Below are 14,640 nucleotides of genomic sequence, written 5' to 3'. Positions count from 1 at the left end.
TATAATTTTCAAATTTGGTTTTGTGTGAAAAACCCCAAATTGTTAAACCCTAGGTTTCTAAATTGATGATTAATGAAGGAAGTTAATCATGGTTGATTAAAACTATTGAAATTAGTGTTTTTAAACTAAATTAAAGCAAGTTTAAGAGTTTTTATATTGCTAGAATTTTTATGTAAAGGCTAGAATTAAGTTTTCTTGAAAGTATTTTAATTACCCATTAATTGGGAATATAAGTAAGTGGTTTTAAGTAATTTTCAGCATGTTTTAGAAGGTTTAAAAGTGTTTTAAAGAGTGTATATACTGCTGAAAATTTAATATGAATAGGTATTAATGTCTCTTGGTATTTGTGGGTTGTAGGAGACTTCCAAGTGGGTGATTTCATATAGACGTGGCGATTTTGAGATCATATTCGAGGTATGTTCGCATACTCGATAATTATTTAAGTGTGTAGAATTGAAGCATGCAAATCGATTTTAAAGAGAGAAGCGAGTGTGAGGAAAGAGAAATGGTTGCTTGTCTTCAAGGTTCGAAGGAGAAATGTGGGCAATTTTCCAAGGAGAAGCGCTTGAACCTGTTTGGGTCGGCTCAGATTGCTTGTAGAGAGAGAAAATTGAGAAAAAAAGAGGTGGGTGAGTTGATTTCTTGGGTCTCGGGTTTGGGTCTTTTCAATGGGAATTTAGGGTTCGAAATGTTGCTGGTAATCAAATGGGGTTGCTTTCTGAGTTGAATTTGAGCTATGAAGTTACTAATTATAGAGGGTCCGAGCTATTGGGTGATAAAAATCAACCCAATTGATGTTATCCTATTTTTAATTTGATTGTTAAGGTGTAAAGAGAGTCGAAAAGGATAACGATGTAGACGAGATTTGTTAGAGTTCTTGCATAGAGCCAAAATGAGCAATGATGATGGAACATATTTTGGGTTGAAACTTATTGGGTGGTGAAGATGAATTTTGTCTGGTTTATACATGGAAACATTGTTGAATATATGAGTGGTTTTTCAGGTGTATAAGTGACATTATCAACATATTCTGTTTTCTAAGTATTGTCAAATTTGCTCTAATCTTATATATTTAGTTGTTTTCTTTGTCATTTCTATATTTGATTATTTGAATACTTAGCTTGCTTGGTAGGCTGAATTATGTACTTTATATTATTCATGAATGATGTGTGCAGATTGCAGTATTGAATGTTTGTATCTTAGTAAATTGATGCCTAGCAAGGTCTCGTGGTGATATTTGGGGAATAGATCAGATGGTTGTGTGGCTGCATCTTGTTGATTTGATGAATGTGTTTGAGAAGTAGATATGATTGTGTGAATGCATCTTGTTGATTTTGATGAATGTATTTGAGGAAGATATGGTTTTTTGAATGCTTCTTTTGGATTTTTATGAATGTATTTGAGGAATAGATATGGTTGTGTGAATGCTTCTTGTGGATTTTAATGAATGTTATTGGGATTTATCCATTTATACTTTATCTTGCTTCATCATAATGTTGATTGTGTATTCGTGTGTGCTCTGCTTCATTTGTGTGTGCTGCATTCTTTTGTGGGTTGGGAAAGATGTGAGAAAAGGAGAAGCTTTCATCTATGGCTTTTATGTTCTTTGTATTTTTGAAAATTTTGGAAGTTAAAAAGAACTACTTTAGTTGTTGGAAAGAGGCGGATGAACGGAAGAAGTTTAAAGTTTATTTATTACTTGTAAAACTTTTATTCTCAAGGCAAGATAAAGAGAATAAGGATAAAAATTTGGGGATTATAAACTGTTAAAATCTTCATACTTTAGCATGTATATGTCCTGATCAAACTTCCCATAGAAAAGGTTGTTTACAATAAACCCCCTTACTTAGAGAAGGAGCTTATATAAAGGCATTGGGTTTGGACTTTGGGCATTATTGCTGAATTTTCGAGAAGTTTCATGCGTACAATTTATCACCTTCATCTTATCTTATAATGGAGAGAAATAAACTTGTCAAGGTCCAATTAGACCCTAGGTTGTACGATTATGATGATCTTTCTGTGTCATTTGGAAAATAAATCTATTATCGCTAGGAATGAATTTCTATTTTCAATATTTTAAATTTTAATTAATAGAATTGGCTCAAGCTTTTATAAACTAATTGTACTTTGGAAGAGTTTAGAGGCAATGACTGTTGTTTGATTGAGCTTTAGATCTAATGTGTATAGCAATTCCAATGTTCTTTGGGATAGTTCCTGTGATTGACTTATTGATCTTGTAGCTGTTAAAGAATCTCTTGGTATCTTTTGGATCGACCTATTTTTCTATCAGTAGTTATCTTACTTATCTAGTATTTGGTTTACCAAATAGTCTTCTATGAAATCAAGAGACATCGTAGTCTGCTATTTTTTCTCCTACCCATGTTGAAGTGGTCTATAGCAATCTGCAGTTTCAAATTCGTCAACGTGCTACTATCTTTAGTTCCAGATTTTTTTCAAGCACCTTTGCCACACTATAGGTATTGTATTTCTTGGTTATTGCCAAGGTTGAGTGAAATTTGACCCCTTTTCTTAAATGAGAAATGTCTGATTTGTTTTATAGTGTGGTATATTTTATCTCTGGCTTATCTCATTAGCTGTAGTGCACAAAAGTTATGTAGATCCCATTTGATGACATGAAAGTCACTGTTATAATGCTCTTGCGTTAGTGAGCTAGATCTAAAGTTAACGGGCCTTATCTTTTGCTTTTTTTAGGTAGAGTAGGGTGTACCCTTACAAAATTCAGATGTGTGTGTGTCATGATGATTAGCAGGTCAATTTTATGTTACATCAGCAAATTATGATAATTACCTATTTATCTATGTTGCTAGTGTCATTTGTCAAATGTGTTAACTCTAATTCTTAAACTTAAGCATGTTGTTGTTTTGACTCAAGAATGTCAATGGATTTCTATTATCTGGTTGTGTGTATATTAATTGACTTTATAACCAATTGGTACCTCACAACTCAATATTTGGAGTTGGTTTTAGTATTTGTAAAGTTTTTTGGATGATAATGCTCTTTTCACTTCCATTTTGTTCATTTTCCCTATTATGCTACATGTGTTGATGTCACTCACTATTTTCTACTGCACCAACTAGTCATATATTATACTTCGGCATCAGAGCTAGACATTATTCAAGATATATCACGTACTTTCCCGTCTAATGTCTTCTTCCAGCAAAAGCATGGTCCTGGTTAGAGATCACTTTACATCATTCTAAAAGCATATTATGTTTATGACAGAGATGTTGGATATGTTCAGGTTTATTATGTCTTGTAACATCCTTTCAAGTGAGTACAATGTGTCAACTATAGATTTATTGATGTTTCTATTGTCTGGAATGCAGGGTATGGGGTTCATAGCTGGTTTACTACTTTATATGACTAAGGAAGATGAATTTTGGTTGTTGGTCACATTGCTTAAAGGAGTTGTTCTTGCCTTGATGGAAGGATTATATCTGGTAATATATGATTTTATGCATAAGTAATCGTATTGTTAGGTTGTAACCTTATATTTATGTTCTCATTCAATTGTGATTCTATATCACTTTTTGTTGCACTATCAATGCTCTCATTATGTTCTTTTAAACTAATGCCCATATGAAAAGTTAAAGCTAGAGCTACAGTTACCTTGTATATGTATTAACTTTGTGAAACTGTGCTAGACAGATTTGGATATTGACAGATTGATACATGAAAAGATGTATCTTGCCATTTGAGAAATTAGTCTTCGAATAATTCAATTGCTTCGTTTGGCTGCTTTATTATGAAGTTTCTCTTGAATCATCTTTTTAAACAGTTATTATTAATGCTGGAAATTTTACGGAATATTGTTGTGGCCATTGAAAATTTATCATTGAGGTAAAACACACAAGCTACAAGAAACCTTGATCATTTTCTAATTTGAGGTATTGTTATGTTTCTATGTTTTTTCCTTCATCAAATGTTAAAAGAAACGTAAAATAAACCAATTGTTTAAAAAATGTCACAACTTGATTATCAGAGATCCAATGGCTAATAATATAGTTTATTAGGTCTTTATAGACAAAAAAAAAAGCTCAAGTTTTTGCAAAATCAAGCTTCCACTTAAATCACTTTATTATAAGGACTTTTTGTGAAAAACTACCTTATATACATCAAATTTTGTGAAAAACTACCTTATAAAAAAATTGTTGTAAGAAACTACCTTATAAAAACTAAATGTTGTAAGTTGCTACCATGTGCTTAATTTTAACAATGAAAGAGAAGGGGAATTAGGGACTATAAGGGGGCTATGGAGAAATTGGGTGGAAAAAGGAGAAAAAATGATTGAAAATGGGTCATTAAACGTCTCTTATTCAATGCAACAATTCGGCAAAAACATAGCTTTTACAACATTAATTGTTTTATAAGGTAGTTTCTTACAACATCTATTGTTTAAAAGGTAGTTTCTTACAACATTTTTTTAATAAAGTAGTTTTTCACAAAAACTGACTTGTATAAGGTAGTTCTCACAAAAAGTCCTTATCACAATACACAATTTGAATCCCTGCAAAATCAAGCATCATATCATACTAATCATATCATACTAACCATAACAATATTATCAAGTTACTAATCATCAGAAAGCAGCTATATAAAATTGATTTTAAAAAAACTATGAAGTTATTATATTGATTAATGGATTTTTAAAGAAATAGATTTGGAGCATGTGACATCCTAATTTATGCAAATTACTGATAGATTTCCTATGGTTTTAAGTTCAACCTTTTCCTAGCTATAAACATTTTTTTCCTAATAGAGTACATACTAAGGAGGGTTTCAATGGTAGCTACCACAACCTCTTTGAATTTCCACATGGCGGTGTCAGGGACTTCTATATATTTTCTCTGTCCTCAAGGTCAGCATCCTTTCTCTATTTTAATTGATTTTGATAGCAGTATCTGAACTTTGCATTTTCTGTAATTTGGTGCTTGATTGTTGCATGACTAATGTTTACTAAGGTCACTGAAGGGGTGCTATTGTTGGGACCGTGGCAATTAAAGGTTTACAAGCTACATGGCCTTGGTAATTATATTTTCTATTCATCTGCATCTTTTTCTGCTAACTTATATCTTAACAACCAGAAGCATGGGAACTCTGGGTAACTGATAAGGTGCAAGGTTGCAAAATGATTCCTGAGGTATTGAAGTAAATAACATTCAAATTAGAAATTAATATTAAACTATATTCGGGAGAATCTCTTTCTGCTTTTAACTTTCTAGTTGATTCATTATAAAATCATCTTTTAAGTTAAAAAAATTAGAAATAAGTGAGAAATCAGATTATTACTAAACCCAGTGTAAATATTGACAACAAATGTCTGCAAAATCAAGCTTCCACTTAAATCTCTTTGTCATCATACACAATTTGAATTCTTGCAAAATCAGGCATTATATCATACTAGTCATGACAATACTAATCTGGTGGAATTTTGTTTAATGGAAGGTTGTGATTTGGGAATTGAGTGATGCAAATTAAGATAATGGAATTATGTGAAAATTGATGCGTGATAAGTTGAATGAATGTGGTTGTTTATTTTGGTTTGATTATTTGATTTATCAAGAAGTACAGTTGGGGGGGAACTAAAACCCAGTGTAATTAGAAAATCGACGTGGATGAAATCAGAGCTTAAGTTTCTTTGAATTCGGGTAAGATTATAATATTTGGGGCTCAAGTTTTTAAAAAATAGAGAAATCATGAATATCTGGAGTTTGGGATGGAAATTGCAAGAGGATTCCAGAAAATAAATAGGAAGGGAGGAGGGAGAAAGATCAAAGACAACGAAAAACATCAAAGCTTAATTGAACTCGAAATTTCAGCTCATTAGTGTTTAATTAATTTTTTTTTTTTTTTTTGTGGCTTTAAAGTTCAAAATCTAAGCTTAATTGTTGTTTTACAGGGTCTTGAATTCGTGCAGTTCCATCCAACTGGTATCTATGGTCTTGGATGCCTAATCACTGAAGGTTGATTTTACTTGTACTATATATTTGTTCTTTTGGTTAATGGTTCTAAATGAACTTTGATTAATCATAACTAATTTGTAGAAGAAAAATTTATAGTTCATTCCAAATATATTCTTTTTTCTTTAATGATACCTTTTACAGCTGCTTATTTTTGGAATTTTTTCTGTAGAAGTGAGCTTTAATTTCCTTCTCAACTAGAATTTAGATAAAAAGAATGAGTAGATAAACAATGGTCAGAATCTAATGACTTCTTTGCTACCAGGGTCCCGAGGTGGAGGTGGTATCTTGAGAAATAGTGAGGGTGAGCAGTTAATTGAATTCACCTCTTTTTTTTCTTATGGTTTTGATATTTTATTATGATGTAATTATCTGGGAGAAAGATAATGAGTAACAGAGCTCTAAAAAAGTAGAATTATGGTCTTTTATCTAAATAGTTCTATGACTCTACGAGGTGAAAAAGAAGAGAAAAAAGAAATATCATGGACTATGTATTCAAATGGAAAATATAGTCATTTCTTAGGTAGGGAAAAAAACATTTGAGAAATAATAACTAATTATAACTTATCTAGCTAATACTATTGCTTTAAGCCTGGAATTAAAGGTATATTAGTTTCATGTGACTTGTATGCTTACTTAATCGATTGGAACTTTAAATGAATTTTCAAAGTTAGTAGTCTTAGAACTAGCTGGAAGTTTGTCTTCATTAACTGTTTTACAAATTAAATTGTGTATGAGCTACTTACCACACTTGTAGGTACAGTAAATAAGACTGATGAGCTGATCTTGGTCACAATATCAGATTCTCCAGATGCCTGATTAATAAATCCATAATAGAAAAAAAACACTATAAAGTCTTGTGTTTTGCATACAGGGAAAATAAGAATAGAGGATTTGGTCATGATCGTCTGATTTCTAGAAAATAGTTAAATTGTAATTGTGTTTATATGATGTCCACCGTGGTCAAGTCTGAGTAACACAACTTATAAAAGAAACCGGAAGAGGTTGTACACTACTTAACTTTGTTTGCTTCTAATCCTTAAGGTCTGTAATGATCGGTCTTCAGAATTGATTCCATGTTCGGACATACATCTTTTACACCAACCGAGATTGAAGTTGGATTTACCTTTGATGGAACACTATGAAAGGCATTGCCATCCTCTAAAAAGGCGCTATAATTGTTTGATTCCTCTGCCACATGGATATAAAGTGAGGATTGCCCCTTTATCTTTATTATGAGATAGTATATCTGTAAATTTTATTTATATAGCTCCTCTAACCATGTAGGTTTCGATTAAGGGGCCTAAAAGTAGAGATAAAGTGTGGAAAGCTAATTTCCTGGTGGAGGCACTCACTTTCATTATGGTGTTGGCAAGTATATTGCTGCAATGGCAAACGTAAGCCCTTCATTTCTGAATAGCATTTCTTACTTTGCTTTGGTGTTATATATGTATTTATATCCAAAGTTAATGGTGTCCTTATGTTCATAATAATAATAATAGTAGCTTTTTACTGCTCTTTCTGTTAATATTGAAGCATAATATGTCTTGATTACTGTTTGTGGATGTATATGTAGTCTTTCATATTCTTCTATAGCTTTGTAAGGCACTAAGGCCTATGGTAGACGGAGGTTTCTGACATTGTTCAATTATATGTATGAAGAATGCTTAGTTGATGGTTGAGCTCTAATATTGTAGCCATGGTTTAGGCACAGCTAAGCTCACCTTATTTGTTAACTTTATGGTTGAATAAGAATATTGTAGTCATAGGTTTAATACCCATTTCACAAATCTAGAATAGGCTTACCGTTTTTTTCAAATGATTGAATGGAATATCTGAGTTTTGAATGCAAATGTGTTCTGTATTGGCAGGTGCTCAACTAATGTCATTAACCATGAAGACAAGCTGGGGACTATTCTTGATGTGGGATATGATGTTGCAAGTTTTGGAGGTTATCTTCTCTCATCTGATGTCGTAACTATGTCCTTGGCATCGAATGATGTTCTCCAAAGCTTTTGCAGATTAGGTAATCTACATTCACTCCTCAGTCCTCACTTTCTTTTTCTTTCTTCTGTTGTATCTTTATTATTCGACATATTTGCTGTTTTCTTGGTACTTTTTTTTACCAAAGTAGTTGTTGATATAATTACCACACAAACAACCATACCCACATAAAATGAACCCAATTTATTTTTAAAAAAAAATAGTAAACAAAAAAATTATGTTGAAGGAAGAAAACTAGAACTGCAACTATAGTAAGATGATTACCACAAGTATTTTCTACATAATTAACTGACAAATATTTCTCTTGGCCGATGAGAGCACTAACGGGGTGAGAGATAGAGAGGTTAGTTGTGGATGACTATTTAGAAAGTTGCGAAGAAATGTTTATCAACAATTATAATGGTCAATGGACCATGTTTTGGTATAATAAGTTATGGTTCTAGAAATTTAGGTTCAATTTAAGAATGAGGTCTATTCTGAAAATAATGTTCATTGTTAGGTGTCACTGTGCCACTGGGCTATTCACTTTTGTGCTTGTAGTTATGGTGATGAACTGATGTTTGTTGAGAATAAAAGGTATTGAGTGTTTGTTGTGTGGTCAGATAGCTTTGCTAAAGGTAGTGTTATGTTTTAAGGTCTGAAAATAATTAGCTAATAGTTTAGATCGTTGAAAGCCATGTAAACCATGTATATATAAAATGAAAACTTGTGTGTGTGTATGCCGGAGGGGTTTTAGGTAGATGATAATGAGGTTTTCAGCACTTCGTTCCACTTTGTTAGGAGTTTAATAGTTTTTCTAAGAATGGGACTATTCTAGAAGTGAGGACGGCAAGTTGTGGCTCAAGGAAGTCAGATAGCCATAGTGGGAAGTTCATCACTTGGAGGATTGATAATCTTACCAGATTGAAGGAGCTTCTAGGACCTAATGAAGAAAAGAAAGATAACCAAGCTCTGCATTAAGAGTAGGAAATTTCATATTGGCAATCAAGACTATTGCTTTATTTTATATCCTCGAGGCATGTGAGTCTATAATCTTCACAACTTTTTTTTTTTTTTTTTGAGCTTCTCATATATATCTTCTGTTTTGATGTTGATGTGCTTATGCATATGAAGGCCCTGTTTGGTTTGTGGGAAATCTTATATCTTAATGTTCTATTTGAATTAGACAGATTATGATTTTCACCTTTTTCGGTATTTCAAATCATGTTCATGTAAAATATTCTTCAAAGATGTTTGTCAATAACTATTAAGCTTATGCCAACAAGATGCAAGCTTTATCTTTTCCTAATCAGTTGTATATATTACTAACTATTGTGAGGAGTTATTTAATAACTTATTTTACATTCAAAACTTTTAGTGGAAAGTGTCATGGACCCAACCTTATGAACCTGTGATTTGAAGTGTCATTCCTCCCAATTCATGTCCTTTTGCATTATTTGGAGGGGGATGTGGGTGCAAGTGTATATTACTGGCCTTTTAGGTATTTCAAGTTTATTTCATTCCTCAAATTATTAGGCTCTAAATTTTAGTGATGGTATTATCTTCCCAATTTCCTCAAAACCTTACACTTTGTGATGGTATTATCTTCCTAATTCCCTCAAAATCTTACACTCTTGTGCTATCAGGCAGTCTCAGTCTCCTTGTCATCTCTCTGTTTTTCTTGAGGTTACAAATTCACGAAATACCTCTAGTGATTGGAATTTCTTTGTTAATTAGACTATCAGTTGTGAATCAGAAGATGGAGAAGAAATATGTGACTAAAGAATCTCAAAATCGCTACTCCAAAGCTGCCAAGGATTGGCATGAATTTGTTACACTAACTAGATCAAGACTCAGGGTTTCTTGTGCAGGATTGTGTTATTTTCTTTGTAGAGGTTCTTATTTTGAAAAAAATCTCCATCATGGAGGACTCCTTTAAAAATGTTTATGACAATGATACACTGGCAAGAAAAGTTCATTTACTTGGAAATGTTACTAGATAAGAAGGAAAATGCATTATGTATAGCTCCATTACTAGATAAGAAGGAAAATGCATTATGTATAGCAACACCAACGACAATGATTAATTAGTAATTTTTCTTCACATCTGTTTTAGCTGCTTGTTGACAGGCTAAAGTCGTATCACCTAATCAAAAGTAATTCCTAAAACCACTAACTAAAATACTTTTATTTGCTGCACGCTATTGCTATATATTTTTTTGTATGTTTCTCATTAGTGCCATGACCATACATATAAATATGTTCACTTGATAGAGGGTCTAAACACATCGTTAAATGCTTAAAACCTTATCAACAAATTTATAAACACTCGACCAATCCTAAACCAAGTATAGGGTAAGCCAAGGGTCGAACCACGAGGAATGGGAGATAGGTTACTATAGCCTAAGGTCAAGCTATTCCGAAGAATAAGAAGGATGTTGAATATGACTAACTATGGTCTCAAACAACTAGACTAAAGAGGGAATTCAATATCAAAAGAACTAGGGATAGGATCCACATACAATCATGATGGTTATGCCAATTGAGGGGAAATTAATCAACCAAATGTTGTAAAGGAGGATAGTAATTGCAATCAAGATAACTCAAAGGGTTATCTCCTAGAAGTCAAACTAGGTTTCCTGTATGAATGACTAGCAAGAACAATCACAAATCAAATTCAATCAATAATTGCAATCCCTAAATCAATGGTTCGTGTCATTAAGAATCACAATGCAATCTAGCTTGAAAATCAAGGTTAGCTACTCCTTAACAATTCAACCACATGCACAATTCTATCAACCAATTTAATCATAACATTCAATCAATCAAAATCCATCAATTAGCAATAATCCATCATTCATTCATGCTTCACCATCTCCCTAGCAAGGAATCTACTCACTAAGCATGTTGAAATTGAAGAACCAAACTAAACTAATTATCAAAATCATCATAATCATTGCAAAACAAACAATAAGGAATCAAACCAATCAATGAACTTGAGATTGCAACAATTAATTGAAATCAAATGCAAAAGATTGAATGAAGAAGAAGAAGAGTCTTACAAACTTTGATCAAATCAAAGAAACTGTGGTTGCATTCAAAGTAGAAGGAAATCAAATGTAGAAATCATCCAATTCTCTCAAGTTTCTCTCTCTAAAATCTAAGAACTAGAAAACTAACTCCAAAAACTTCTCTCCCTAGCTTCTCTCCAAATATATCAATGAATTCTTTTTTTCTAGAATACTAACTAAGGAGAAATAAAGTGAACGTCCAAAAGAAGCCTGTACAGGCGCGCCCTCTCTCCGGATGGCGCGGTCGCGAAAAATGGGGTACGGAATAGGGAGCTCAGGCCCGCGCCACTAGAACAGGGGACTTCCTCCGTGCGTTCTTCAATGCAAGAGGTGCGCTCCTCTTGATTGTCATTGGGGATGGTAGTCCCAAAATGAGTTTACGGTGGGTTCAACACCATACTTTCATGTGAGTGCAGCATAAGGGCGCAAGCATCAAGTCTTAGAGTAAGCCATCCCTTGCTTTATGAGCTATATGAGAGCTTCCACCTTGCACTTTGAGCATCTTCTAACCCGAGGAATCACCATGAAGGGCCTTGGACTTCACCTTAAACCTTAAAATAAAGAAAGGAAAACAGGTAAAAAGGGAAAGATGATAAAATCCACAAAAATACAAGAAAAAGGTAGAAAAGACTAGAATGAGACCAACTAGAGAATAAAAGACTAAAACTATGGGAACAAACATAAAGAAAGCTATTAAAGCAACTAAAATCATCCCAAAATAATACCATTTGAGTGCCATAAATGGCACTCATCATCACTGCAAACTGAAAATTTCATTGCCCTTAGCTACCTTTCAGTTTATTGTGTACAAAGTACATATGAGTTTGTTTAGAATGTTTGTAACTTGATATTTGTTGTATTTTCTTTCTAGTTAACTGTTTTAGTACAGAACATGAATTGTTAATGGGTAAATTTTAGAAATTTTCTTCAGTGATATACTTTGCCTAATGAATACATAACAAAATTAGATTTAGTAATCCTTTGATCATCTTACCATTTTCTTTTTGCTACTAAATTTGAATAGGAGAAACCTTAATGCTGTAGCCTATATGCATTAATGTTCTAGGTACTAATTAATCCTTTACCGTTCCCCAAAAGATAAAAGTAGTATTTGGCTATGTGCTTTTATTAAGTGTTTTTCTTTTCTTTCTGAAACCCGTTATTTTATGTCATTAAATTAGTAAAGATAATTAAAATTTTAGTATTAAGTATTTCTCGATTCCCTTATCTATGGGCCAAAATTTTCTAATAAAGTTTTGATTGTCATTTTTTTCTTAAGGTGGGAAGCAAGCAAGGTAATTTTGGCTGTTACTATTTGTATGAGAACCTTAAGCAATATGAGGATACTTTTAGTCATAATCAGAAGATCTTCATGGCGTCCCCCATGCTCTCCCTAGGCGTCTTGATAGTACTTGTGGTGAGTGGAGATGTCCCCTTGTTTTGAGTTGGTACAATATATAAATTTATCAAACAAAATCTTTGAAATTAGGAGAATCTTCTTAGCTAAATATGGAGACTGACTTTTGCTTTCATTCTGGGATGATCTTTGATAATATTAAAGATGACTGTCGATATCCTAAATATCTTTCCAATTTCCTTACCCTGTTTGAATCAATCTCTCTACCCAAACACTACTTGAAATTAACACAATTTGACCGTCCAAACCATATATAAATGTTGATGATTAAGATTATTTACTAAAATAAGCATCTTGGCAATAGAACCAAAAAGGACCCTACCCGTAGAATTTGTATGCCCTCTTTTCAGTCTCTACTGATTTATGTTGTCCTTAATATTATTTTTTCAGTTGCAATAGATATACAAAGTAAGGTTCTTTTTCTTTACTGGGTTTGAAGGATTTGTTAACAGAAAACCCAGACTACTCCATTTTATTCAATTCCTCTTACCTTGAACATAGTTAAATTCCAACAAAGGCACATGGACTATTTTGGTACTCTGCTGATTGCTCGGCTGACTTTTCCAAACTTGGTACCGTGTTGCTTCCATTTGTATCATCATTATCAGAATTTGACTTGATCATGCTCTCATTCACGTGATTTATCTTTGCTTTGATTGATGTAATTTCGTCCTATGTCCACTTAATTTCTTGATCCATCAGAAGGGAATGTGAAGTTTTGTGGGTCACATTAGGATTTTTTTTACTTAAATATTTGCTTAGGGTCTTGGCAAGGCGTGGGCATGTATTTTCCAATGCTTAGCTTGATGTGATTCTGCAACTTAAGATATGGGAATTCTGAAAAATGGTGTTTATTCTCTTCGCCTTTCTTTTAAGAATTATTGCCCTGTATGGATGAATTTCTTATTTCACCTTGGTATAACATGGTGCCTTTTTCTTTAGAAAGTTGTGAGTTGTGACCCTCAAAACTTTCCCATGAAAAAAAACACTTTTTCGAGTGAATGTATTCGGCCTCTAATTTGTGATGTGGGCTTTTAAATTTTGGAGTAGGTTTAGATATTTTGAGTTGATTATGCTTAGCTTGTTATCTATATTTGTAGAAAAAAAGGGTGATACATTGCTGATTTTTGAACTATTGATGACTTAAAGAAAAGCCATTGAGTATTTGAATCTGCCAATTATTATTGGTTGTTAATCTTTCTCTCTTCTCTCTTGCACTCTCTCTCTTATTGGTGGAATTACACAACAATCAAAGTTACTCTCTCTTTTAGATAATTGACTGTAATGCATAATTTTGTATGATGCAGGTGTAATATCGTGTGTACTCCTCTACATAAAAGATGATTTCCTGGAGGTCAAAGAAAACATATTCTTGCAGATACAATGATCATTAACAATTTGTTTTGGGAAAATGTTGAAGGATGTAAAGTTAAAAGATGATGGTTCTCTTGAGAGATACTAGGCAAGGCTTGTAGCTAAAGGCTTTACTTAGAGATATGGATTTGACAAAATACTCTAGTATTGTTTGATTATATCATTGTTATTTTTAGTTTTAGTTTGGTTGTGCTCAATCTGAATTCGTTGGAAGTTGATTTGTCTGTCTAATCTTTATGTGAATTCCAGCAATCATTGTTTAAAAACGATATTTGACATGCCTTTGGTGTGTTAGTTTGTCATACTTTGGTAATGCAAATTGTGCAATCGATGACTTCACCATGAGGCGTTTATACGGGTTTAAACCTTTTAAAGGCCTGTCTAGGTACTTGCCAAACTTGAAATCTTTGCATTTCTTTTTAGTTGATTTTCAATTAAGATCAGAAATGTTGTTCACAGTTATAGTTCATGTCTGGTTTCTAAAGTTCATAGGTTATATGTATTTTTGTTACTGCTTTCTCTTCCCTTCCTAGTTAGGACCATATATTAATATTTCTTTGAGACTAGAGGGAATCTATTTCTCATCCTAAATATATTAGTTCTTGTAGGTGCTACTAAGCTTAATTAGATATTGTTTGCATTACTAACATTAAATCTAACTTTCTTGTTAGATTTTTTTTTTTTTTTTTGGGGGGGGGGGGGGGGGGGAGTTGCTACAACATATAGAATAAACACTAAATCTAACTTTCTTGTTAAGTTATTGTGATACAGATTTCCAGAATCTAGATAGTATGTTTAAATGTTAGTCGTTTGA

The 14,640-nt window shown here is 32.8% G+C and overlaps 1 long non-coding RNA gene across 9 annotated transcripts; it reads left to right on the top strand.

Annotated features, from left to right (window-relative positions):
- Positions 1–400: 400 nt before the first annotated feature.
- On the top strand, positions 401–14,165 carry LOC110712131. Of its 9 annotated transcripts, none has more exons than XR_002509502.1 (11): positions 401–625; positions 3,179–3,461; positions 4,781–4,879; positions 4,983–5,046; positions 5,921–5,984; positions 6,247–6,285; positions 7,026–7,190; positions 7,269–7,378; positions 7,853–8,007; positions 12,315–12,452; positions 13,760–14,165. It is a non-coding gene; the product is annotated as an uncharacterized LOC110712131 (long non-coding RNA). The 9 variants fall into 9 exon arrangements; XR_002509508.1 differs by adding an exon at positions 5,106–5,161 and having other exon boundaries at positions 409–3,461; positions 4,993–5,024; XR_002509504.1 differs by having other exon boundaries at positions 410–625; positions 3,348–3,461.
- The last annotated feature ends 475 nt before the right edge of the window (positions 14,166–14,640 follow it).

This window comes from Chenopodium quinoa, unplaced genomic scaffold, assembly GCF_001683475.1.
Source record: "Chenopodium quinoa cultivar QQ74 unplaced genomic scaffold, ASM168347v1, whole genome shotgun sequence".
NCBI lineage: Eukaryota > Viridiplantae > Streptophyta > Magnoliopsida > Caryophyllales > Amaranthaceae > Chenopodium > Chenopodium quinoa.
The sequence above is the reverse complement of the archived record's forward strand: the minus strand, read 5'-3'. Positions and strand labels throughout refer to the sequence as shown.